Genomic DNA, 25170 nt, shown 5'->3' with positions numbered 1-25170 from the left:
AGTCCGCGGAGAGGCGTAACCTGTCCAGTCAGTTGGCCATTTACTACAATAGACGCCAGGTAGCTGACCCTCGCGCACGTAAAGGCCATCAGTTATGGCCATTTATCGCCTCTATGTCCACTCCGTGTTCATCAACTGAAACGTGTACAACATCCGGGGATTTGATTTAAGATGGCGGTCAGCGAAATCACTGACATAGCTCCTTAGGATAGGCATCCGTCTTCGCTCTGTACCACAAGGCTCCACTATGTCTTACAAGTACGCCTTGTGAAAGAGAAAACATGTGCAAATTTTTCAGTGCCGTTGGTTTCAAGCTTATATTACCAGCGGTCCGTTGAAAACACATTTTGAATGGGAATGTTGCAATATCTGTACCGACATCTCGGCTCAGAGTTAGTTTGTAACTCAAATGTTTTTTAATTATGTAACACAACATGGTAAAAGCCTAATACATCTAGGGATGCTTCAAGTCGCATCTACATTGTCGTTTTAGAATCATTGCATCTCTTATCAATAGGCAATAAAACATTGTACATTAATGCGTTTTATGGCCGTATACACCCAACACACCAAAATATATGTGTATTGCCTTTTTAGTCATAAAGATGAGTCAACATGGCATAAAAGATGTCTTAGCAGAAGAGCCAATAGGCCGACCAAATATTTGAAAAATCTTCTACTCTTAAAAGCAAAATGTCCCGACTTCCTTATAGTTGTTCTACCGGTGCCGTTTGGGGTAATGAGTCGCGAAGATGAAGTTCATGTATGTAAAAAAAATGTGCTCTATCGCACAGGCTCTGGAACGGCATTGTCATTAGCATTGACCGTGTATTTACGAGTATTCTGCATGTGGGCTACTATGCCTTTGTGACTGTTTGTAGATATCATTTGCACCGAGGGATGTCCACAACATTATGGGTGTATTAATGGCCACACATATTAACTGTGTGGACAATATGATTTGTTGTAAAAAAAACTATACGAGCACCCTGTACTCCAATCTTTAGGTAATTTGTTAGGTAAATAATGCTTATGGTATGTACTAAGGCTTGGGACTTGGATTTGTCTATTGAGGAAAGGGAAGGAAAAGAAAGGGAAGGAAATTGTAGAGAAAAATTGGTACATGGAAGAAAATTAAATTTATTGAAACAAGATGTGATGAGCAAAATAAACGTCTACGTCTGCATATCACTCTCCGAACGTTTCGGTAGTATTAGCCCCGGAAATTTCTTACCGCGAAAGTCATGCTCTTTAAAATGTTTTCCTGTTAGAAAACGGTGCGATATTTCCATCCCAACATCTGCTTGGAGATAGTGAACACCCCCACACCAGGTCCTAACGTTGAAATAGATGGCGGAGTCAAGTGCGCATGTCCTAAAACTCTGGTATCTTAAACCCCCAGACTTTGTAGTTATTACTTAGAATTAGAGCGCCTTAACCTTCTCTTCTAAATGCAGCTTTCCAACAAATCCAGACTTGCTTTTTATCTTCAGTCGTTCTATCCACTCGGTTGTCGCTGATCCTTCTATCTTTAAACACATTATTATGTCTAAATCTGCCTACAGATAGCTCTAAACCTGAGGTGCTTTAAGGTAGTCCTACCGCCACACGCCCTCAGGCGGTAGCAATACTCCCGAGGAAATAAAACAAATCCGCAGGATGCAAGCAAATAAAGGAGCTAAAACCCTTTTGTAGGCTGACAGTAAACCGCGTGAAATCGTGGCTGTTGTGGTTTTATTTCTCAGACGTTTATTTTAACCTCTCCAATGCGACGAATCGTTACAAAAAAGACGACGTCTATCGTCATTGCCAGAATCTCTTCATTCACCGCGGCTTAACAGAGATGTCCAGACTAAGTCGACACAAATCTCTCTCAGCTCTTGGTGGATTAGAAAGTCATAAATCAATGGCTGTTGATGTGCGAAGTGTTTTGACGAGACATGTGTCGGGGAGACTGAGTGATTAGCTGGCTAAATTCCCGGGAATTTTCTTGGCTTTAAGCCTCCTCTAGCCACAGCTGGTTGTAACAAGACTGCTGGTTGGCTGGTGTAAGGAGAAGGCTTGTAATGACGTAACAGTCATACAAATATGGCGAGAGAGACGTGCGAAGAAAAGTAATTGGAAGATGGCAATGCCAATGAAGCCAACTGGCATGGTCACCCTCAATATGACCGCCAACGGCCTACCTAGCTTTCTGACAAGTCAACTGAAAGTAACAAAAAATATGAATGAATGTTAGGTGTATGTGAGATATAAAGTCATTGAATGATTTGGTCACATTAAACCTATACAAGTTAAACATCAACATCCCTGTGGTGTAGAGGGCAACGCCTATCCTTTTGTCCTTTAGCCCTTAGGCCACATAACTATATCATGCATATGGTGTGCTTATGATGTTTGCATTATCTTTAATAATAGTTTTTGGTGTCAACGGTGATTTCAACGCCCAAGATGCGAAAAGACCTGAAAAAGGCCTGGTAAACCCAACGACACGCTTTATCATTTTTTTTAAATAATGCTAAATTTCAGTTTTATGGCGCTGAATACATAAAAAGCTGTTCATGTAATGATGTAAATGTTGCTGGAAATATATGCCAATGCTGCAATGTGTTTTTTCAGGCCTCACGAAACATACAGACTGATGTAGCAATATGTAATTTACCAATAGAACTATGGTTGTAGGTTTTGGCTGAGATTATGTATTTACTGTGTTTCATGGGTCAAATCTTCTATGGAAAACGCTATGGCGAACCTAGGCAATTACCATACGCAAAACAAAGTTATGGATGATAATGATTCGATCACAAAACACGATGGCTATTTCTGGACGTCAAATGATGTTAGAAAAATCGTCTGTTTCCCAATTTCCACGGAAACTAATCAAAAGAGTTCATAATCGAATTTTTTCCGCATCAGTCAATGTCAAGGCAAAACGAATGGAATTATCTGTCACCGAGGGGTCACGCCAAATGTCAAAGGTCAGAGATAGGTTCAAAGGTTACAGTTTGAAAGATGCAATGTTTAACTTTCTATGTGTTTGACACGGTTATGTCAGTTTCAGTTTAATGTTTCTTTTTCTAAGCAATGGAAGGAAATGTGAATTAGATATGTGCAGTTAACATTGGAGTGAGATTCTATCACAAATTCTACATGAATAAAAAGAGTATATAATGCTTCGTTCAAATAGAACAGCGATAACATAATGCAAATCTTGCAGAAGGATAACAATAAAAGTAAACAATTAACAAAAATAAGTCTGCCAGGTTTGTGATTATAAATCGTGTCCAAGTGACTACCCCCTCGCCTTTTATTTTTCAGCTATTGATGACCTGAACTTAATTACCCATTGTATACAAAGTATTAAGAAAAACGTTGCTTTTTGTTTCTGACAATGTATGCAAGATATAGTAATATAGTTACGCACGATGTCATTTCCATGGCGACGGCGCTTGTTTTGTCAAAGAAGAACACAAACATATGCATATATCGAAAACTCCATAGCTTTCAGTGGTTTGTGAAACATGTTAGGAAAAAGTCCCTTTCTTCTGTTGAGGGAATTTGTAGCATGCATGGTAAGTAATGTGCTTAACTTTACATGCTACGTTTCCCGCCAAATCACCAGCCAAAAAGAATTGACAGTGTCTTTAGTGCCGCCTAAAGTGGATAAGAAGATCCTCCAACAACAAATGTCTGGCTTACGGCGTGATAAAAGTGATGTTTTGATACAAAAGGTCGCTATTTTCTGTCAGACAACAAGATAAGATGGTTCTCTGTGGGAATGAACGGTCCTGACCCAAAAGCGCGGGAAAACGTCGCCCCATCAGACAAGGTTTCCATTAGTGACACGCGGGTGACCAAAGAACCATCAACAACCCGGAAAATGTGCCTCGTGTTATCACAAATCTGTACCAAGCTTTTCCTCCAAAGGCTTTCCGATCAAAGATTACTACCCTGGTGACAACGGAGGAGGAACTGTTTCCGCCCTTCAAAAGTGGCAAGTTTTGAGGGTTTTCTGTCATCAGACACTGACAGACTGCCTAGTGCTAGTGAGGGTCTACTTTCCACTGTAGGGAAGCCGTCCAGTGACCGTACGCGGAGTGACTGAAACTTTTGTATGACATTTTACGTAATAAATTGGATATGAACGATGACGTGAAGTATGACTCAAAATAGTGTGTGCTAACCTACCAATACCTTCCCATCTGATCGTTAAAATACTGTATGCCAAAAATCATGTATGCCATCAATGAATTTGACATTCTTGTAGATTCTACCGCAGAAGATGCACTATTTACTCACCATGGACCAGATGATATCAAGTATTTATAGTTAAGAAATAGCAATTCTAGAAATAGTACCGTGGGCGGCCGCAAACCTGTGAGAAAAAAAAGTTACTTGTTTCAGTTTTCTGTTAGTCTGAAATCGTACCTATGGTCACTTAAATGGTCACTTACTGGGATGAAAGATGGGCTCGGACAGTACAATTGATTGACCACAAGCTGTTATTCCGTGCACTGTTTCATGTACTGTTTCCTGCAATCAATACTGAGGACGCTGGCATTGGGCCTCAGTCGAGACAGCTTGCCAAGCTGCAAGGAAAACCTGGCATCGATTTTTTCTGATTAATTTCGCGATACAGCCTGCCAAAAAGAACACTTTGCCGTTGTTCTTCCGTATTGATCGAACATCTTATTCCTTGCTGTACCCATGTCTGTGTCTCTTCAAAAATGCTCTGTGGACATATTTGTAGCTTTAGAACAAAGTCCCTGGCTTTAGGAGGGGATAGGTGGGTATCTGAGAGTGTTTCCGGCAGTGTAACGGCCTAGCACTACCTGATTGTTCGCAAAGGACGCCTAAGTGAGGTCAAAGCAAGGATTTTGTTGTCAGGCAAACCAAAGAGAGGTTCAAACGTGTTAAAATAACCGGTCTAGACGGCAAGCAAAAATCTCTGTAATTGTGTGATTAATCTTATAATATATCAATTGGAGTGACCTCCACGGCAATGGTATCGACTAGTTTTGTCGATTCTGTTGTATCTGTTCACGGGAGAAACGACTTTCTGTCAAATCGTAAGTGAGTCAACCCTGGAGACCTCATTAACAACTTTTGATTTATGTTTTTATCTTTGGCCTTGTTAGTGCCGCTTGGAATATAGCATAGGAAAGGTTGAATGTGTACATGTACATGATGTAACGTATATCACAATGCAGCAAGGAAAGATATACATGTACAGTCGCAAAACCTGCCTTTTTCTGCATCATACAGGGTCCATCATATAGCGTCACTAGTCTTTACGGTAGTGAATTTAGGTTCAGTCCGTCAATTTCTAGCTATTTACCTTGTACCTGTATCTAAAACGTTATTGAAACAGTTTTCTACTTTTCGAGAGGTAAGTGGTATCGTTTCATGTTTCACAGAACGCTTTTATTCCTAAAATGCAGCCTGTACAGTTTGTTCACCTAAGTACAAAAAACTCTCAAAAGTTGAAAGAATCAGAAAATGGTACCGCCACGCTCTTTGTTTTACCCAACATTTTTACGCCCAAACTGTTGGCAGGATAAAATGTTATCAGCTTCAGGCGCACAGGCCGACAATCTGAAGATGTTGTTAATGTGGTGCTGAAAACACAGCTCGTCAGGCGTGTGAAATCGCATTGAGCTCCAGTCGGAACGTGTCAGCGAGGAGATGACCTTTCCGAGTCGGAAGCCGCTGGGGTGCCGTTTTTGGAAGGCAATAGTTCCACTCTGTATGAGACGGAGAGTGCTTGAGCCCGGGTGATAACACGAAGTAGTCATCATGTTATGCGAAAAAGTCTACCGTGAAACCCCTTTGTAGACGTGTGAACGTCGTTAAATCCCTTTTATGAACGACTCAGTGCGTGTGTGAATGTGTACTGTCGCAAACGATGGCCCGTCAGCACCAAGGAGAAACATACATCAATAAACATATACTGAAATCTATACGATTGGTTGCCTGATTAATCATCACGAACGAGAACAATAGCATGTACAAATGGATTTTTCGTAGTTGTTCTACTGATAAAGATAAAAGAAGAAACTTGCGCGACCACTGCACGTCGAAATGTATCTATACTAAAAGGTAGCATATTCAAGGTCCCCACTAACCATCGTAACGGAACATCATTAGCAACATCAACGCCACAAGATCAGATGAGACTTCTTTGAATAGTTGAGGTTTTTATGTCCTGTCTTGAACCCAATACATCTAGAATCTTTCAGCCATGGTCGTTATAACACCTAGTGTGTCACATTCCCCAGTGGTTTAGACCTTGCAGGTCCTCAGAACGCTGCATGGTCAATGGCGAGGACCACATAGGAATCCAAATGGAACAACACAATCAGAGAGGTCCCTTCAACGACCCTTCATGTAAATCTCTTAACATTAACGTTTACATCCATTAAATTGAGTCTCTGGTGTAGTGTGCGAATACACATGGACCCGGTGATAGTTTTGAAGATTGATGATTAATGACGTTCTTTTGCAAGATGGACATTGTTAGCTGAATGACAAATGTTGCTTCTGATGTTCTCTTTCAAAGACCAGGAAGATGTTTCTATGACGGACGAGGAATCCAGGTGGATCGGACGGGATCACACGGCGTAGGTTCCCCTCCACGATTCTGGTCCCACATGGGCGTTTAGCGAGCTCACACCTGTCTGAGTATGCCCATATATTTCAATTATGAAGCGGTTCGTCTCAGTATCGACCACTTCTGTCCTGACGAGCAAGGTGCAAACTTAACCAATGCAACACTCTAAGCCGAGAGTGAAATATTGACATTTTCAGAGATGCACATATTTTTACATTCCGTATACTATCAGGTTGTAAAACCATTAGATGATGTACATCAGATCTCAACCATATCTTTCAACAAAGAATGAACTGCAGCTGGAAAGGACGGGGAAACCTTTGCTCATTTTACAACTGCGTATCATGTATGCATTCATTGCTTTACATTTTACTTTGCATCTTGCTTTGCTGACGTCATGGATAAGTCAATAGATTGGGTGTGTCACCACCTAGCACTGTAAGTAAATGTTTTAATTAAAGTGGGTTTTGTTCACAAGGGCGGAAGTGTCGTGGAAGATGCTGCTTCTGGCTCCATTACAAATGTATACGAAGCCGTTAAGGCAATCATATACAATGCGTTGGAAGGGTTTAGGAAGAAACTTTTTTTCGCTCTGCATCGATAGTCTATCGTACATCCTCCGAAAAATTAAGACTCCCTCCTCTGAGACGACAACCTCAGCCCCACAATTACTCCTCTCACCCTTTGACGTACATGTGGGAGAAGACAGAGGCAATAACGCGGGTCAGACGCTAGCCAAGCGTCTTACAGCGCTGCTTGGAAATGGAAAGTTTATGGACCATACCCTGAACTCAGAGATCATAGTACAAATTGAAATTACCGCTTGATAAATGGTGGACGTCAAATGGAGTCTAATTTAGACATTCCCGCGACACCATCCTAGTAATAAGGGTGGGGGCCTATGGTCCGGCCGTTTGGCCTCCTGTTGGTAACGTTTCAACTAGTCAAGGTTTCTACAGCAAGCAAATTAATCACATAAAGTATACATCTGCCAATTGTTGTCTGTGGTAATAGTAAAGATTGCCCAGCAAATGTACTGACAGCGTCAATAATGCAACATGTAGTAGCTACCTGATTTCTCTTTTCTCACCATCTAACTGAAACAGAAACAGCTGGGTCCTTGGCAAGACATGTGTCAACAATCAGTTAACATCCTGTACTGTCACGTGTACTTCACCTCGGGTCAGTTCATGATGATGACTTTGCTCATTGTTGAAGTTTTAGTGCCATTATAAATTTTACAACGCCCAAGATTGTCGTAGTAAAGGGTCTTTCGTGCGGATAAATGATGTAGGACCTCGATGTTAATGTAGGTGATGATGGTACTGCCAATTTTCATCAATGTTCGTGTCGACCATGTGGCCATCCCACAGCTTCGGTACAGTTCCATACGCGTGAGTGAGTTGAAGCCAAAGCAAAGTTTGACCTACAGTACACCTTTTTATGCGCTGTATCCGGTCATTTCCAAATGATCTTGTTTCAGTTTCGAAAAGTCTCCTTAACTTAAGAGAACCTACAAATCAAGAAAAAGGAAGATACTGCAAGAACCTACTGGTCCTACTGATCTGAGGGCAGTCCTCAACGATAGAGGACTACGGCCGTTACTGTTAGAAAGAAAACCATGAGAGCTCGTGATTGATAGGATAAAGTGAAGAGACTTGAAGAAAGTCTGATTGCAGCTACAGGGTATTCAGAGCAGATTAGGCTTGGTCTTGAAGAATAGTAGATATTAGCTACTTGTTACTCTCTAACTCCTTATGAAATTATTAAGCCTATTTGGTCAATCTTTACTTTATGTTTAGCAACCCATGGCCATGTAGTCTGATAGTAACCATTCTAAAATGACTCCCATAAATTGCAAATAAGAATACGAATGATTACAATTGAAGAGTTGACGCCTGTGTAAGTAATGTGTTCATGGGCGGACAGCAATGACTTTTAGCCATCTGTCCCAGATTAGCCTTGTAACCACGTCAGAGCGAGAGCCTCGGTCGGTCCGTTGGGTTTGATGAGTGCCCTTCAGGTTCCCCCGTGACAGGCACAGATGTGACCTAACCTAATAATCAAGTCTATCGATCATACGTTACGCCCCCCTCCCCAGCTGTCAGGTCTGCCGTGTACAGTGGTATAAGAGCATAGTCACGTATATGCACAGCTACTGGATTTTTAATGGGAACAGTAGCACTTTAGACTATACATTCTAATGCAACAGATAAAAAGAACAATAAATAAGATATCCCAACGACAACTGAATATTTCCGGCCTATCTGTTCATTTATCAGACGTGTCTAATTTCATACCAACGTATACCAAAGTTTTATACTGATGTTTGGTTCGATTGCAATAAGCCCTCAGGCTTTCATTTGTAATGAGAGTTAATGTTACAGCTATTATTGTTAAAGTTATCATTACTATCATCATCAAACTTATCATCATTACCGACGTTTAGGTAATACTAAGTGTGACATTGCAATGGAATTGTAAGTCTGCGGCTTTCAAACGTATCTTTATTCAAAACGTAAACAACTTGTTTTCAGAATCTGTATCCTAAGTAACTGGACGTTGAGAACAAAACATACTGTTCACAAAACTATGAGTTTCTAATAGTGTCAATATGTAACCGACATTTAGCCCCTTTGTTTCTTTGTTTCTGTACATTGTTGTGCATCGACCCCTTTCGTGTCCCATGACCTATTATTTCTATAAAACTCGTGGTTATATCTTAATGAGGCATGGTCATATTATCAACTGTAAGTCAGCTACGTTTCACGAGGTGCAATATAAATACCACCTGTCAATATGTAGGAAGAGATATATTTTGCAAAACGATGTCAAGTAGGTAGATACCTGTATCACATGGATGGGTAACCATTTTTGTTGACGTTATTTAGAATCACATAAAGGTCATATTGTCGTATCAATGTAAAAGAATTGGCTTTTGTATGTGAATATCATTGAAATTTATATTTCTATAGACGGAGCACATTACAGTGTGTGGAGTGAATGTAGGGTATCACTAAAGGAAATCATAAGATTTCATAGGAAAGCATTTATTTAGAAAGGCCCGAGAGGTTGGAAATAAAATAGTCATGCAAATAGCACATGTTTCTCATTAAAAACATTATTTATAAACTTATCTATTTATAAAATTTCTTGAAACTGAGCATTAAAAAACTGATAGTGAAATTTACTTAACTACAAATTACTTAGCACTTAACTTCAGCATATTGAACAACCTTAAAAAATATAGCATATCGCTAGGTTCAAACAACCATTACACAGATTATAAATGGGACCCCACACTTGTTTTGATTGGGGTAATGAAATAAACAGGGCTAATTTGCACCAGATTAAGGCAGATTTTTCATAGATGGCAATCGATCTAATTGCTAATTGAACACGATAGAAGAAACAAGGGACACAATAAATGCATAATAAATGAATTTACAGATCGAACGCCATGTGGAAAAATTAGCTGAATGATTGAGTTCTAGCACTTAGGGAATACCGCACTACCAAAATATGGAAGTTGTCGTATTTCCCTGTAGAAATATGGCCCTAAAGTTGAGAAATAACAAGAAAGCTTTTGACCACAATATTTAAGATGTGTGCGTTCATGTTGTAATATTTGTAGTTTTTCACTGTTTCGGGAGGTATGTGTCTTTCCGTGCGGTGAATAGCCTTATGACATATGGACCATCCACAATCAAAGATGTTATGTATCTTTAGTAATGTATCTTACATATCCCTTGAGAATGAGCCTCTTAAGGCCATCTCCCATTGAGTATACTAACGGCAAGCCCATAGCAGCACCACAATCTACAGCATGTAAAGTACATATCTACCAGCACAACGATTGGAATCTTCACGTATCTATAGTTATTGGAGAAACACTGAGATCCATTACGATTTAGTATTCCTCCCATTTATGATATGACTATGCTTTTGAATATAGAAAATGTGATGGCCGTTGTACTTAGTTCTGTCAGTGTATAACTAGCGTATATATGGAGGTTGCAAATATGATCTTAAAGTTCAATTATTAGACCAAATGTTGATATTGGTCACGTACCACGGTCTTTGTGTGATAACTCTTTGCTTCACTATGTCTTTTCAAGGGACAGATTCACACTTGAAGATCTATGGTATGTACCGCCAAATAGCTTCGTTTTCCTAAGGTAAAAGATAGGGGTAATTCTGTCCATGCATCTTTAGTAAGCAGTGACAATACAGTGACAATACAGGTGTTAGATGCTCTGTGAAGATGGCACCCTTACCATTATTTTCGCACGGCATGATTTAACTACAGGATCAGCGGAGCATCAGAACGTTCCAGATGTAAAAGAGGTAGCTTTACTGGGAATCCAGTGGCTATCCTTACAGGACAACATGCGCATCTAGGTCATCGATAATACTGTTTGTTTGTCACTACAAGTTGTCACCAGCCGAGGGTACATGGTTCCCTCAATAGCTTTGGGCGATCAGATTTAATGCAGGTACAACGCACTTTCAAACTTCACCAATAACGAATGAATGAATGAATGAAGTTTATTGCTCAACAGTCGCACGGGGCACAATGTATGACAACCAATAACAACTACTCGCTATATAGACAATGGCAATACGAGGCTACTTACAGAATAACAAAATATTGTCGATAACAGCACAGTGATAATGCACACATAACTGCTCATCGACGGCGCTGTCGTTTAAGACAAAAGTATATACGTGAACACAAGAAACATGTGTATCTACAATGACTTTTCCTATAGTCTACTTACTACAAAACTTCAAATTAGGCGTATGATCTACGAGCAGTTTAGCAAGCAAATGGCATATTTTAATAAACATACTCCAACCCGACAGGGGCGTGACTGGATTATCCTCTTACTCAAGGATATTAAGCGTTTCATTTTGTAGCTATATGCGGCGGAACCATTGGGAAATATATTCAAAGTGCAATCAGGTGCTAATTGGTTTGGAAAATCTGAAGTGATGAATATGTGCACAATAAGCACAACCATGAGCGTCTGTGCCGCTGAAGGTCGGGCGGCGAAGAAATGTGTTTATCTGACAAAAATGGATTCGACAGGTGAAATGAACCGAAACAATCACTCATTATTCTACGGCCGTTTGAAGACAATAAGGCAGATAAACTTGTTAGCCTCAATCGATGTGAATCAAAGAGATCTCTTTGTTTATCCTCAAATGATGCCAGGTTTTAATGTGGGAAAATTACAGCATGCCAACAGAAACTCACAATAATTATCATTGCGATTTTAGCTTACACAAAATAAAAGTATGATACTGTCACGACTTTCTCTACAAGTAACGTTAAAGATGCAACTCTTAGATCTACTGATCAATGACGTGTGGTTTTTGATACGTTGCAAAGGATACTAGATACTGCTGTCAAACGGAGACAAACTGAGCACGGCATCTTGCTGATATGATTATGAACGTTACCTACGATAAACAAGTCAAGCGTATATAAAATGCTAATTATTGAAGTAATAAAACCATATTGGTCTGTGGAGACATTTGTGTGAAATATATGCACGATAAAGTGATAGGATGTTTGCTCCAATTTTTCACGCAAGAATAGTTCGAACACAAAAGTTCATTAGAAAATGCCGGAATAATCAAACCTATACATTACCGCATATTGAAATATCTGACATTTTGCGGCATAATCTCAACGTTTATAAAAAAAAGGAAAAATTGGGGATTTTATATTATCTAACGGTAGCAGTATTTGTTAAGGAATGAGAAACACATTGCTTTCCTGACACCACGTTATGCAAATAGAGGACATGACATGGTGAGCAGTGGATAAAAAGTTACAGATAGTTTATGGCGTCCCCCGTCTCTATTCAGAAATTGATTGCTCATTTCTTCACGTGGGTCGAGCTGAAAATGACAGCTAAACCCTGCTACAGAATAGATTCTACCAACACAGATGAACTTTCAAGCTAAGGATATTGACAGTTGGCTATCACCAGCGATCCAGTCGGTATCAGATATATTTACATTATCTGTGTGCGATAGAATTTCGGAGTCAGTGATTATCTCGGCGACGGAGATTCCGAGCCAGCCGGTGTTGAAAGGATGTCTTCCGGCGAAGATTATGCCCTGTCTGACTTACCCTAAAACACTCAATATGTTCTGGTATACACTGCGAGGAATACAGGTTAACTTCTTCAGATGCATTTATTTGCATACAGAAACGATCCGTAGAGGTTTTCTGTCGTAGGCCGTCGTGCGATGATGATGCCACAGAATTTTCAAGCAGGCTGTGACAGAATTAACTTCCGACAAGGCTCTAAGACAACCTTAAGACAGATGAATTTTGTGCGACGTATGCAAAAATTCCCTCAATTTGCGATCGTACGCCAACTGTGCATTTTGAGAATGCTTGAGTCCGATTATGCCTGTCCTTTGAGCGCGAGGAAAACTTTTTGAGCGTAGCAAATAAAAACAGATCGTCCTGTATTTCTAAATGATGCAGAAAAAATGGGAGAAGACCAACTCTTTAGCCTTTAAATCCACGGATGCCTCTTGCGCCTCTTCTGTAGATGAGAGCTGGACGATGCATTCTTTCGCCCAAATAAATGGAAAAGATGAACTTTGCTTTCTGAGGAGGATTTTCTTAGAGTATTGAGATGTGATTCCATGTTAAGCTCTGGCAAGCTACCGTGATTCTTAGATAGGAAACAAAGGATTACTTGCACAGCTATGATAACGTCAAATTGTTTCCGTATACATATCAGTTGGGTCGAAGGGTGTATTGAACGTGTGTAGCTATGTATAGCGTATCAGTATTATTCTATTAAGCGAAAAATTATTGCAAACTTTAATTTTCACCTTCATCGGCGAGAAGCTGAATTCATATGAAATACGTCATGCAGAAACAGGCAAATTTATTGATCATCATTGTTTACTGTAAATACTTTAAAACAAACAAACTAGATTCAATGTGTCGTCAAATGCACTAATAACGGAAACGGGGCCATTGTTTTTGTCGAGACTAATTTTCATTTCCTACATGTAGAATATCTTGGCTTATCCTAGTTTTTTGCATACCTCCCTCAAAGCAAACTTCCGCCTACAAGGCTCTGTCTTGTGTCTACCTTTCATAAACTTCCGTATCTTATCCAAGTATCTTTCCCCTTACCAGATGCCCCAGATGGTCTCGGATGTCAATCATCACTTGGAGATATCCCACCTGTCACGAAACTTTAACAAAGGCTTATCCCCATCTGTTCAACATTAATGCCTAGACAGCCTGCCTGCAATGACTGGAGTAGACGTTTAACTTGACGGCTTGAAATAAAAAAGATAAGCTACCACTCTTGCTGTTTTCTGTCACCGGTGTAATTTAAATGATGCCTTCTAGAAAAAAAAACCTCTCTTAGGATACGCGCGTAGGATTAGCTGAGATGAAGTAGATTAGAAGGGAACTTAAAATCAGAAGCGTTGCTTTTGCACAAGGTTAGTCAATATGGAATAGAAACTACACAACGACTGCTTATACTTCACATTTTAATGAGAGCTGGTTAGCTAATATAGTTTCATTGTTTGCTTGTCAACTTTTATTTTATACTGAAATGATTTATTGTATAGTTGAATGTTAGTGGAATCCGGTGCCCGGGTCTGGAATGAGCGTGTTTTCTTGCTCTACATTTGGGAATTGGTGGTACCAGTTACTGGGTGTTATATGTCTCCAACAGAACCACAATAAACATAACGTCCCAGAATGCTGGAGAAATGCCTGACGGCCCGTAGACCTCCCAAACTCGATACCCTCTCGCCTGTCTAAATGTACAGGTGGGTTCTTTCAATTCGCAGTCATTCAGAAAGGGCTTTGCTTCGACATTGCTGTATAATATCAAACGGTCGAGCTAGAATTGAGGTGCGGGACCCTTGGAACAGGGGTGAGGGGTGTGCTGCTTTTCTTGTCCGCTGGGCCGCAAAAGTCTCGGTCGGCACTTGACCCTCAAATCAGAGAGGTCAATATCTGTGTATCAAGGGGCCCATGGAGAATACTCCTGAAAACTGCTGATGAGGGTTTCTTTAACAGTCTGAATAGGTTATAGCTAAGTGAGGAAACATATAGGTTTGTGTACCCGCACCTGTACCTGTAAAATTGTTTAAAATTCTGTCAGGGCCTGAATGCCTTGTGTTCCTATACCTGAACAAACTAGAACACCTGTGGATACTACTAGTATCTTGTACACTAGATAGTTGAATCCCGCCGTGGGGTGACAATTTTGACAATTAAGCACTTATATACACAAATATGACAAAAAATTTTCACAATAAAAAAAAACATACAAAAAGACAACAAAAAAATTAATAAAGCACAAAAAGACGCTTGACAACATAGATGGCTTATACAAATAATCAACCAAACGTGTTTTTGTATATAGTGCGCAGAGTTGGACCTGTAGCTACACCACTGTACCTGTACCTCAATGTTTTTCTAGGTACATAGCCGTCGGTTAGCACTATTCGAAAGCCACTGAAATAGAGAACGAAAATGTATCTTATTCCTTCTTACTTAATCATTACCACCTGAAGTTATTCATGTCTTCCGGACATGCCTAGGTGCAGACGACATCGCCCACCACTTTACATGATTAGGACAACACAGGGGTTGATGTTTGATGCCATTACGGAAACTCACTTGTTCTGCTTGAATGTTAATGAAATCAGGCGGAAATGTCAAGACACACAATGTCATTTTCAAGTCATCGGTGTGAAATTGTAATGCAGCAAATGTATATGAAATTTTGAGGGCCAATCGTAAGGTTCTTGTGATTGTTCAAGCAGAAACCATCTCTTTGCAATGTTTCTATCATTGTGTGACTGCTGTATAGTAAGTATATTATTGCATTACTCAGTGTTCTAAGGCGCTTGGTAGAGCCTGCTAGACTGATCAATTTGAGTTACTGCAGCGGCCAACCCAATAAGTCACGCAGCAAAAAGCCACACACCAACACGCAGTTATCCTTGACTGTAATGACTTATGCATTAGAGGCGACTATCATAGATGTAAACTTTTAGCAAAAAACACGCATCTGTCTTGAAAATGGGGGAGTATCGGCATTTCTATGTATGACAAATGCTTCACTTCCATGACTAACATTCGCCCCATTCCTCAGCCGCTGCAAATAGGCCCATTCGTCAAACTACAAGAAAGAGGGCTCCGATTTTTTGTGTGCGAGTTTTTGACTGGCCACCACTGCATGAAAACCGCTCTTTAAGCTCTCTTAAAGTGTGCTTAAGGGTGCCGTATTGGCATTCTTTAAGTTACTTTACGCAATGCTTACGCATTCGTAAATATTATGTTTAAGCCATAATTACATGCGTCCGTAAACGGCACGTAGTGGCACACATTTAAGCAACATTTAAGCTTCGTAAAGCATACTTAATTCCAAATGATTACGCTACCTTTAAGCTCTGTAAAGTTCCGTAAAGGATTTGATTTAAGTTGTCTTAAAGTTTTCTTAAAGAGTAATTAATGGCACTTATTTAAGATCTGAAAATCAGTTGTAAATATCGATATTTAAGCTTGATATAAGCCCCTTTATTTCAATGATTTTGCATACTACGATCATGTGTCAGTGAATGTATCTTTTATGTAATGTGGTGTAATGTTATGTAATTCAGGTATCCTTTCTTGTTTGTTTTTTATGGCCAGCCGTTGTTGTGTTCCAATTTTTGTACATGCACGCAATCAAATATGCCATATCTAGCTCCACCCTCTGTGTCTCAGCATGATGCATTCACTCCTGGGCCAGTAGAACATCTTAAACCGTTGCGCGCTGGCTCTTAGGAGTTCTTGCTTCACAGGGTATCCATTGGCTGGCTAGCGCTTTTCTCCAATAAGCAGGGTGATCCAATTCTTGTCCAGGGCAGCAATAGTCTACCGACCGGCCAGGCTCACGGCTTTGTTTTTCTTGGTGACCGTACGGTGTTTGTGTCCTGGAGCCATTACATTCTGCGTCCCCTGGGCTGAGTTATACGTTGGAGCTGTAGCAGGTCCAAACCCAAGCAAGCTACGATCACCAAATGATGACAGACTAGATTTGAATTAGGAGCGCGAGTACTGATTGGTCCAAATGGCGCGTTGTTTAAATTGAAACAATGATTTGCATAGTCAGCAGACATGATGGTCTATGTTATGTGTATTGCTATTGTTATTCATAGACAGGCTTGCTGACCATTTCACAATTGAACAATAGAGTCTAAGTCAACAGCCCAAGAAGGGTGTAAAATGTATTCCAGTCTAAATACGATGCTAAAAAGCTTGTCCATGCAGAAATCACGTCTAGAAATTGCACATTTTACCATGTACCACCGCATAGAAAAAAATGAATAAGTTCAGTCAAATACAAACATGATAAGGTCAATTAAAGCCAGCAGGAAAAGTCAAATCATGAAAGTGAGCTCAGATGAGCCTGGCGGAAATCAAAGACATTAAAAAACGTAATATAGAATGTCCTTGCAGAAATGAATTCTTATTGTGCCGAGGAAATTCAGCCCCCAGGCTGGGAGAGACTGTTGCAGCGCGTTATATCTAATAATGGAAGTTATGAAAACATGAACACTATATGATCGAGTATGAACGACTTTCTGTTGTGTCTACGGTACAATTTGGTACTTGATTGTGTTTTAAAGCTTAGAAATGGATTGAAACAAAGATGGCGTGGGCTGAGTCAATGGATATGTAAACAAAGAAAAAATCCCGCTCGGAACTTGAATTTGTCTTTATGACCTAGATACACTTGCTGGCTCTCATTAAACCCGCTACTTCGCAATTTGTGTTCTGCAATCCATATTGGTCGATCTTTTGATACTGTGCAAGTATTTACAAGGCTGAAAATGTGCATAATTCGAGAAAATCAGTTATCACATCGGTAAACCAAATATTTGTATGATGCTTTGTTTTGTTTTGTTTTAGTTTGCGTAGACTGCACAGGCCGTCTCCTACGCGACGCCTTCGAATCTAAAACAATTAGGCATTGCATGCTATAGCTTTAGAATCTAAGTCCTGTTACATTTTATGTCTTTATATCTGAAACTCTATCATATATATCAATAAATTGTACTACATATTTCTTGGCAGTATTATGACAATGCAGAGTTGGTGTTGTCCGCTTCTGCAGGACTTTTGCCTCGTCACTGTAATTATAAAAGACGTGTGCGCAGAAGCTTTTGAATAAACTGTAGTATGACACGTCATCAAGGAGTTAAGTATTCCAAATCCATTGATTGAAGAAAAATTAGACTGATGACAGACGCTGCTACCCCCAACTTTAAGCAGCTTAAATAAAGCTTAAATAAACGACTTTAAACTCTCCTAATGGGCGTTTGAAAGTATCGTATATGAAATAATCAAAATGAAAAGTAAAAGCAATAAATACTTTAGTCAATACATATAAACTTTGTCGGCAAAACTGCGCAAATCAATGTCATATCTTTAAGGCAAAGTTAAGTGTACCTTAACTAATATGTAAAGTTATTTACATGTTTAAGTGGACTGAACGTTTTTCGTAATTGTGTCTTAAATATCGATTTTTAGTTGTGGCATTTACGACTTCTTAAATGTAGCTTAATGATAGCTTAATCATATTCAAATGTTTAAGCTTCATTTACGAATCCCATTAAGCATGCTTAAATATCCAATTTGGTGCAGTGCACGAGCTTTGATAAAAGTGCCGTATATCTCATTCGCCAAGTTCTCTCCCAGCGGAGTGATGATGAAAGGTTGCTGTAACAGAGTTTTTTCTTGCTTCATAGCATCATATATCATACATCCAACAAAACAACTCCTACACCTACACATGTATGTATCATCCGACTAAAAGGTAAAACAACATCAATCTTTGTAAGATCCTCTTCCTTACGATCAGCGAGGCGATTACAAAGTAAGAAGAGAGAATTGTTCTGATTAAAGACTCTCGTCGTCTAAGTCAACCGTTCAAGTGGAAGATCTAATTCATGAGACGTCTTTCAATCGGGCATATCTAGGATCAAACTATGCGAGTAATACGGTGCACGGTGCATGGCACTGACAACTGGGTTGTCACGTATTAGTTGTCCTGTCTTATAAGAGGTGCTGATGATAAAATGCTGATCAATGAGCTAGCCGCTTAACTGCTCATTTGGTCTTGAGAAGCCAAAAAGGAGAGGGGGCTGACCTTACTTAATAGTAAAGAACTTAATAGAGTCTGAAATCGGTGGAAGAGACCTGACTGAAGTAATGCTCAACAGAGAACCTGATCATTTGAACCTTGCACATGCTTCAACTCGCTGAGTATGACCGATGATGATGATAATGACGATTAAGTGTCCTTGTGGCCAGGTAGCAAACTATTGAACACCGTTACATGGCTGTCAATTCTTATCTGTTGTGTTTAAAATTTTATTTTCCGGACGACTGGACTTGCCGACATGATGTGATAGGCGGCGCCTATACGTATGCTGGTTTTGCGTACAAGCAAAGGAAGAAGAAGAAAAGTCACTGCATTTCTCAACCGAAACTATCTCACAAAACATAGCAGGCAAATCTATGATTCAACATTTGTAGCCTTGAGATATAAAAGAAGCTTTTCTAGTTTCTGAACATGGACTTGGTCTTCTCCATCATAGATGTAAGAACCACAGACTTCATACCAAACATGAAACAAGGCGTGTGATTAAGTACTTCTGTACATTGAAACTACTAGTAGTTTATAGCGCTTACACTGCGTGTATAGATCACTATACTGCTCTTATGGGCATAGATTGGGCGGTTGCCAACTTGAATCTCAAATTTCCAACACTTCGAGTAGAAACGGAGAGCTGAGATTAAAAATTCACTAAAATAAACAGACAAGAAACACAATGTCAGGGCCGATGTTTCTTTTACATTTCCTCAACACGTTCTCTTGGTCGTAAATGCGAATGTTCCGAAATACGTCCCTGCAAATGACTGCACACTCCCGGCATGCCCGATCAGCCCCAATGTTTACTGAGTGATATTTGCTAAGTTCCCAGGGGCTCGCTTCTAGCGAGGGACGAATTTGCCGCCTCACTGCACCACCGTGAGTTATCCTTATTACTCCCTCCTGATGCACCTGTCTGCTGCTGCCTACACTTCCACAGGCTCCACACTGGTCTCTCGCCGCGAACAGGGACATCCATATGTTAACTAAGACAGGGGATCACTACATGATTCTCCGATATCTCCACAAGATCCAGACTATAATACAGCGGACTTTGCAAGGTCAAGTCTCGGCCGAGGGAACGGCGCGTGAAGACGTCGAATTTCAGGCGCGGCGACGGAGCGAAATTGGTGTATCGGAACTCATTTTCAGTTCGGTAACGAGAAACGGGATTTTTTCTTTCCTCTGGGGTTTCTTCCGGATAGTGGGGAATTTGTACTACTTCAAGTCGGGAATGAATCTAATTCATTATCAGGTACGCGTTTGGAGAGGCAGACTGCGTACCAAATTAGCCTAACCATCTCTATAGGGGAAATCTTTCTCATTTACGACCCGACTTCATTAGTCGTAGGACGTCGTACGATTTGATGTCGACGAATTGTCAAGCAGACTGCGACAGAACCAACATCCTAAAAGCAAAGACAGTTTTTTTCCATAGCAATACAGCCGAATTCTGCACAGCTGATGGACTGGTATTCCAAGGATGCTTTCAGTTTGTGATCTTACGACGATCGTACGAAAGTCGTACGACGTCGGTCGTGCAATAATGGTTCCAAATATCTTTAATGAAATCAACTAGACAGTGTTTTCGGTGTGATGCTGCGGTTTAAAGTCCCATTTCCTGTGCCCTGTACCTTGGCTCCCGTGGGGCACACATATCAGGCAAATATTTTATGGCTCGTAACACGGGAAGAAAAGTCGATATTCAATAATGGTGAATGTATCAGTGTCAGTGGAAATGGGTCAGTGTAACGAAGAGTTTATAAATTACCCAGAAGGGAAATTAAACTGCTTACGTAGTTTGATAAGCCACGGGGTATTGAGTATTGAAAAATGCTTACGATATCAACGTCTTGTCGTTTTCATCTGCATATGAAAGTAGTGTGACATTCGTTGTCACGTATCAGTGGTAGGAAAACTTTTTTAAGGGGATGTGATTTTAAGAGAAGGTCTCAACTCTCAAATATAGTTAGCAGTAGTGGTTGACAACTTGGATATTGCCCAGTCCAATATGTTATGAAAGAGCCTGTAACGATATGGTAGCGTCTGGAACAGGAGGGATGGACGAACAAGAGTAATGCACCGGTATGGTCGAATTGTTTATGGCAGCTCTACAGGAAGATGTAGAAGCGTTCCAAGAAACCCCCTCGGCCATAGTTTTTAATGGCAGATGATTCAAGTCTGCCGAAGACGAAACCCATTCCTCAATATCTGCACCAACGTCAAACCCGGGCTCCTTAATGCACATGTCAGGATAGGATAGGCATCGAGGCTATTAGGGAAGTACACTACGCCGCCATTAAATGTGCCCCTGAGACCCCGTAGCTTTGACAAATGGTGGGGGATTACGAGTGGGCCTGTGGACTTCAAAGACTCGCGATAAATGAAAATGGAGGAAACGGCCCTCTTTGCGCTCTCAGTTTTGTTCCGTTTCAGTAGAAAGGAGAGTCCGCGACATGCTCGTCTCAGCTGAAGCTTTAGTACAATTTCAAATGACGTCCCCGGAGGCTTTCGATATATAACCGAACTGAAGACTGTATTATGATAGCTTAAGATGGGGTAGAGAAGGACACGAGACTTTTAGGCAACATATATTTGGACACATAGAAGAATGCCGCTATTCATCTGGTACGTACAACTAGCTAGGGCTCTGTACATGTACATGTACAATAATGTAGGTATAGGTACATGCCTAGACGTCTAGTGTTCCTGTACTTGCAATTGAACAAACTAAAACAAGTAGTTGGTATCAATTTTTAGATTGAGCATAAGTAGATCCCGCTCAAATATGATAATCTTGACAACTCAGCACTTGGAAATCAGGAAAACCTGCAAGTACTATCGCTTTGAGAGCAAGATAATGTAAATACTCGTTCAATTATTTGAATTAACCTCTATAAAGGGCATTTGGATACAACTTAAAACTAATTGGCAAAACTGAAATAAGCACAGGAAAAGGTCCGGACCTGGTCCTAATTAAACTACATAATCTGTACCTGAAATGTCATAGATACAGTTCTACGTGTATGTATAACATGAAATCACCAACGTTTTTTTTTTTTTTTGCATTGCACAATTGTTTAGACATTAGGTCATCTTTGTACTGCAAGGGCAGTGCTGAAGAGAAGAAAGCTGTGTCTTCTGTGCTCACCTCACCCAAGAGTTCAAACATGTTTGAAGAAAGTTTTTTTTTCTTCAGAAGATGATAAGCGCACGTCCAACCACCTCCGGGGTAATAACCATACACGGGTATCATTTCGCCCTATCGGAAAATATGAGACTCGTGGGAAATAGAACGTTATGTTCAGATCTTCTGCCTTCCCCACGAGGGGGGAGGGTGTTGATTACCCCTGATTAGGTTCTGCACCGCCTCTGGAATATAGATGTGAGTTTTCTTTTCTCTTTTTTTTTCTTTTTCGTGTTGCTTGGCACGTACACGTCTATAATGACATTGGAACACGCACGACTTAAAATATCTTGCCGGTTGACAACAAGGAATTTCAAATCAGTAACTGGAGGGATATAGGAAAAATGAGGAACTTTGTGTAAAAAGTTTTCCCAACGTCTGCCCCAGTGTTGCCAGGAGTCGAACCCGTGACGCTTCGATCCCGTGACCGCTGGGCGACCATTGAGCGAACAAAAAATTCATTCGTCCTTCAAACGAATTTCACTGTACATTTTGCAAGTTTTCTGTGCTTTGACGTCTAGACCCAGTCATATCTAATTACATTGTGGATAATATTCAATTCAGCAAAGGAAACGTTATAAAAATCCGGATTTGTTCCATTCCTTCTTAGCAAGATGCAATTATAAGAAGTACTTAAAGTCAAAGAAAGGGTAGAAGAATCTCAGCATGCAACAAGTGTCTTCGGCCCAGCAGGTTGATGTGCCGACAAGTAGGCACGGTTATTTCGCTATACGTGTATGCATAGGCATGTGTCTACATAGACCCTCAGTAAAAAAAAAAGATGGCGAGTTCAGAAACAACCAAGTATAGAGAAGACAGTATTGAAAATTGAGAGGAGATCAAAAGTAATACCGCCCTCCCCTGCTGTTAAATGTTACAGCCCATGGCACTATGTGCTAAATGACTTTTAGCACAGAGCTGTTAGACCGGTCTATAACTTAAATATATTCTAGTCAATTATTTGTAAGTGAGAAAAACTAAGAAACCTAATTTACGGTACTCCTTAGAATGTTGAAAACCTTTTAAAAAAAGGTTTCAGACACAGATCACGAGATCTGACGACGTGTAAAGATTAAATTGAGTGTACCAAGACAGAGGTGCATAGATTTTACTGTAATAATATACGTGGTGACCAAAACGATGTAGATGTACTAGAATGTGTCCACATACACTTGCAACATCAATACAGTTACAATGGAGGGAAAGGATCCTCAGATTTTTAAAGGAGGTATTTGAAGGTTCAGGTATGTGAACAACCACCTTTGGTTCAACCTGCTCTAGACAATACGTCGCTCCAGGGCAGGCAGTAGTTGCTATGCACGCTATTTCTGTCGCGATAACTAATGCTGTGTTGTGTCACGGAAGCTAATGATGCTGAAACATTGTGCCAGAAGGCACTTGTTTCCAATCTTTGATCGTTACTTCTTGCCTAACTTTGTAATGATGCTGATGTGACCAAACGGTGATACTATTGTCAGATTTGGTCTCCTGCATACGTTTTGACGATCAGCTGTTTTGCTATCCGGTGAGAAAAGTCGACGTGGCACCGAAGATGATTGCGAGTGAAGAAAATAAAATTTGACTTACGATGATCCAGAAGAAATCACTTATTTTTCATGTTAGTGATAAGGCCCTTGGCACCGGTGTAGTGTGCCTGCAGTACATACCGGATAAAGCTGTGTTGACTGTTGTGACCGGTGTGTTTTGAGGTCGTCTGGATTATTTCTTCACGAAACAAACACGTCCCTCGCGTATAAGCCCAGGTCGACATTCAGCAACTAAGAATACGGATCATGCATAAGCCGAATGTGCGTAATGAAATGTGGCACTGTGTGTATATATCGAATGATCGTGCATCACATGACCGTGGTCGCCGTCAGAATCCAAAGTGAAAGTGATTAATGAGTTCCCAGGCAAAAGTCATGTCGCTGGAATCAATTAATGATACCTAAAGCTTAAATTCTGTTGGCGGGGATTTGCGAAACAATGTTATGGATAAGTGACCGGCTCACCGCTATATTGACAGCCAGTGAACCGTAGCGGTGGGTTAAGCCGTTGTAATGTTCAAGTGGTTAGGAGGAGCTCACCAGAGAAAACCCCGTTGCCTCGTGCCGCGCCCAACCAAATAACGATGGGCTTATTTGGTCTTGCGAGGCCCCACTACGCGACGACTCTGCTTTATTAAATGCGATTAATCAATGTTAGCTATAGGTGACAATTGGTTCTAGTTGTGGGGACTGCAGCTATAGTGGGCAGCAATACAGCGCGGATAATTGTCCATAGTTCCCTTCGCCAAGAAGGTTATGTTTTGTTCCTCCGAGTGGTACTTTTCCTAAACCTCAAAACAATGATCAGCAAAATGTCAGCTTTGAAATTTAAAGTTTAAATATACATTAGGTAAGGGGACTGACGTACAGCGTTTAACTACATTTTACAACAGATTTGATACACTGACAGTCGCTTTCTAGGTACAGGTCCTACTTTTACAGTATCCTGCCGAGATTCCAAATCATGGTTGTTGTTACTATCTCTTGTTCAAAAATATTCATCTGTTACTTATCAATTGTTAGACTTTGATGATAAATGTATATTTCACATTCCAGGTTGAGGCACAGAGATCAGATGGAGACTCTGCCGATCGTATATATGAGCAGAACGACCCGAAGAACATAGAGAACTGAATCAACTCTGGTCCAGACGGCCGTCTACGCATACTGCGACGTCATATAAAACCCCCGTTCATTCACTAGTAAACGTCATCAACAGAGCAGCCAATTGTACTCAAGTACCAGCCAATGAAGCACTATCTCTTTATTACGTCGAGCCATGATGAAAATTGTAATTGGAAGCCACTCTCGATCGTGTGTCATGTGTCGTACTACTGAAATGAAATTTGGTGTTACACCTTTCAAGTCAATACCATAACTTTACCATTGGACGGTTTTGAATACATGATGTTTGAGTAGGCTCTCACGTTGTATATGTCATGTTTCCTCATTATCTAAATTGATAAATGAAAAATTATGAACTTAACATGTGCAGTGTCAATGTGTGCATGGTTCAATGGTTTGTCGTACTGTCATAAGCTATTTGATAATAACGCCACACCATCTGATACCATTTATTGAGACTGGGTATTTTTAAAACCCGGTGTTTGTGTG

At 40.4% G+C, this 25170-nt stretch overlaps 1 long non-coding RNA gene across 1 annotated transcript in view; it reads left to right on the top strand.

The window, feature by feature from the left end:
- Positions 1 to 25039, top strand: part of LOC118412202 — a 47031-nt gene extending 21992 nt beyond the window's left edge. The window contains exon 3 of the long non-coding RNA XR_004830739.1: positions 24613 to 25039. This is a non-coding gene — a long non-coding RNA (uncharacterized LOC118412202). The remainder of the gene's footprint in view (positions 1 to 24612) is intronic.
- Positions 25040 to 25170: the final 131 nt, after the last annotated feature.

Source organism: Branchiostoma floridae, chromosome 3 (assembly GCF_000003815.2).
Source record: "Branchiostoma floridae strain S238N-H82 chromosome 3, Bfl_VNyyK, whole genome shotgun sequence".
NCBI classification, from domain to species: domain Eukaryota; kingdom Metazoa; phylum Chordata; class Leptocardii; order Amphioxiformes; family Branchiostomatidae; genus Branchiostoma; species Branchiostoma floridae.
The sequence above is the reverse complement of the archived record's forward strand: the minus strand, read 5'-3'. Positions and strand labels throughout refer to the sequence as shown.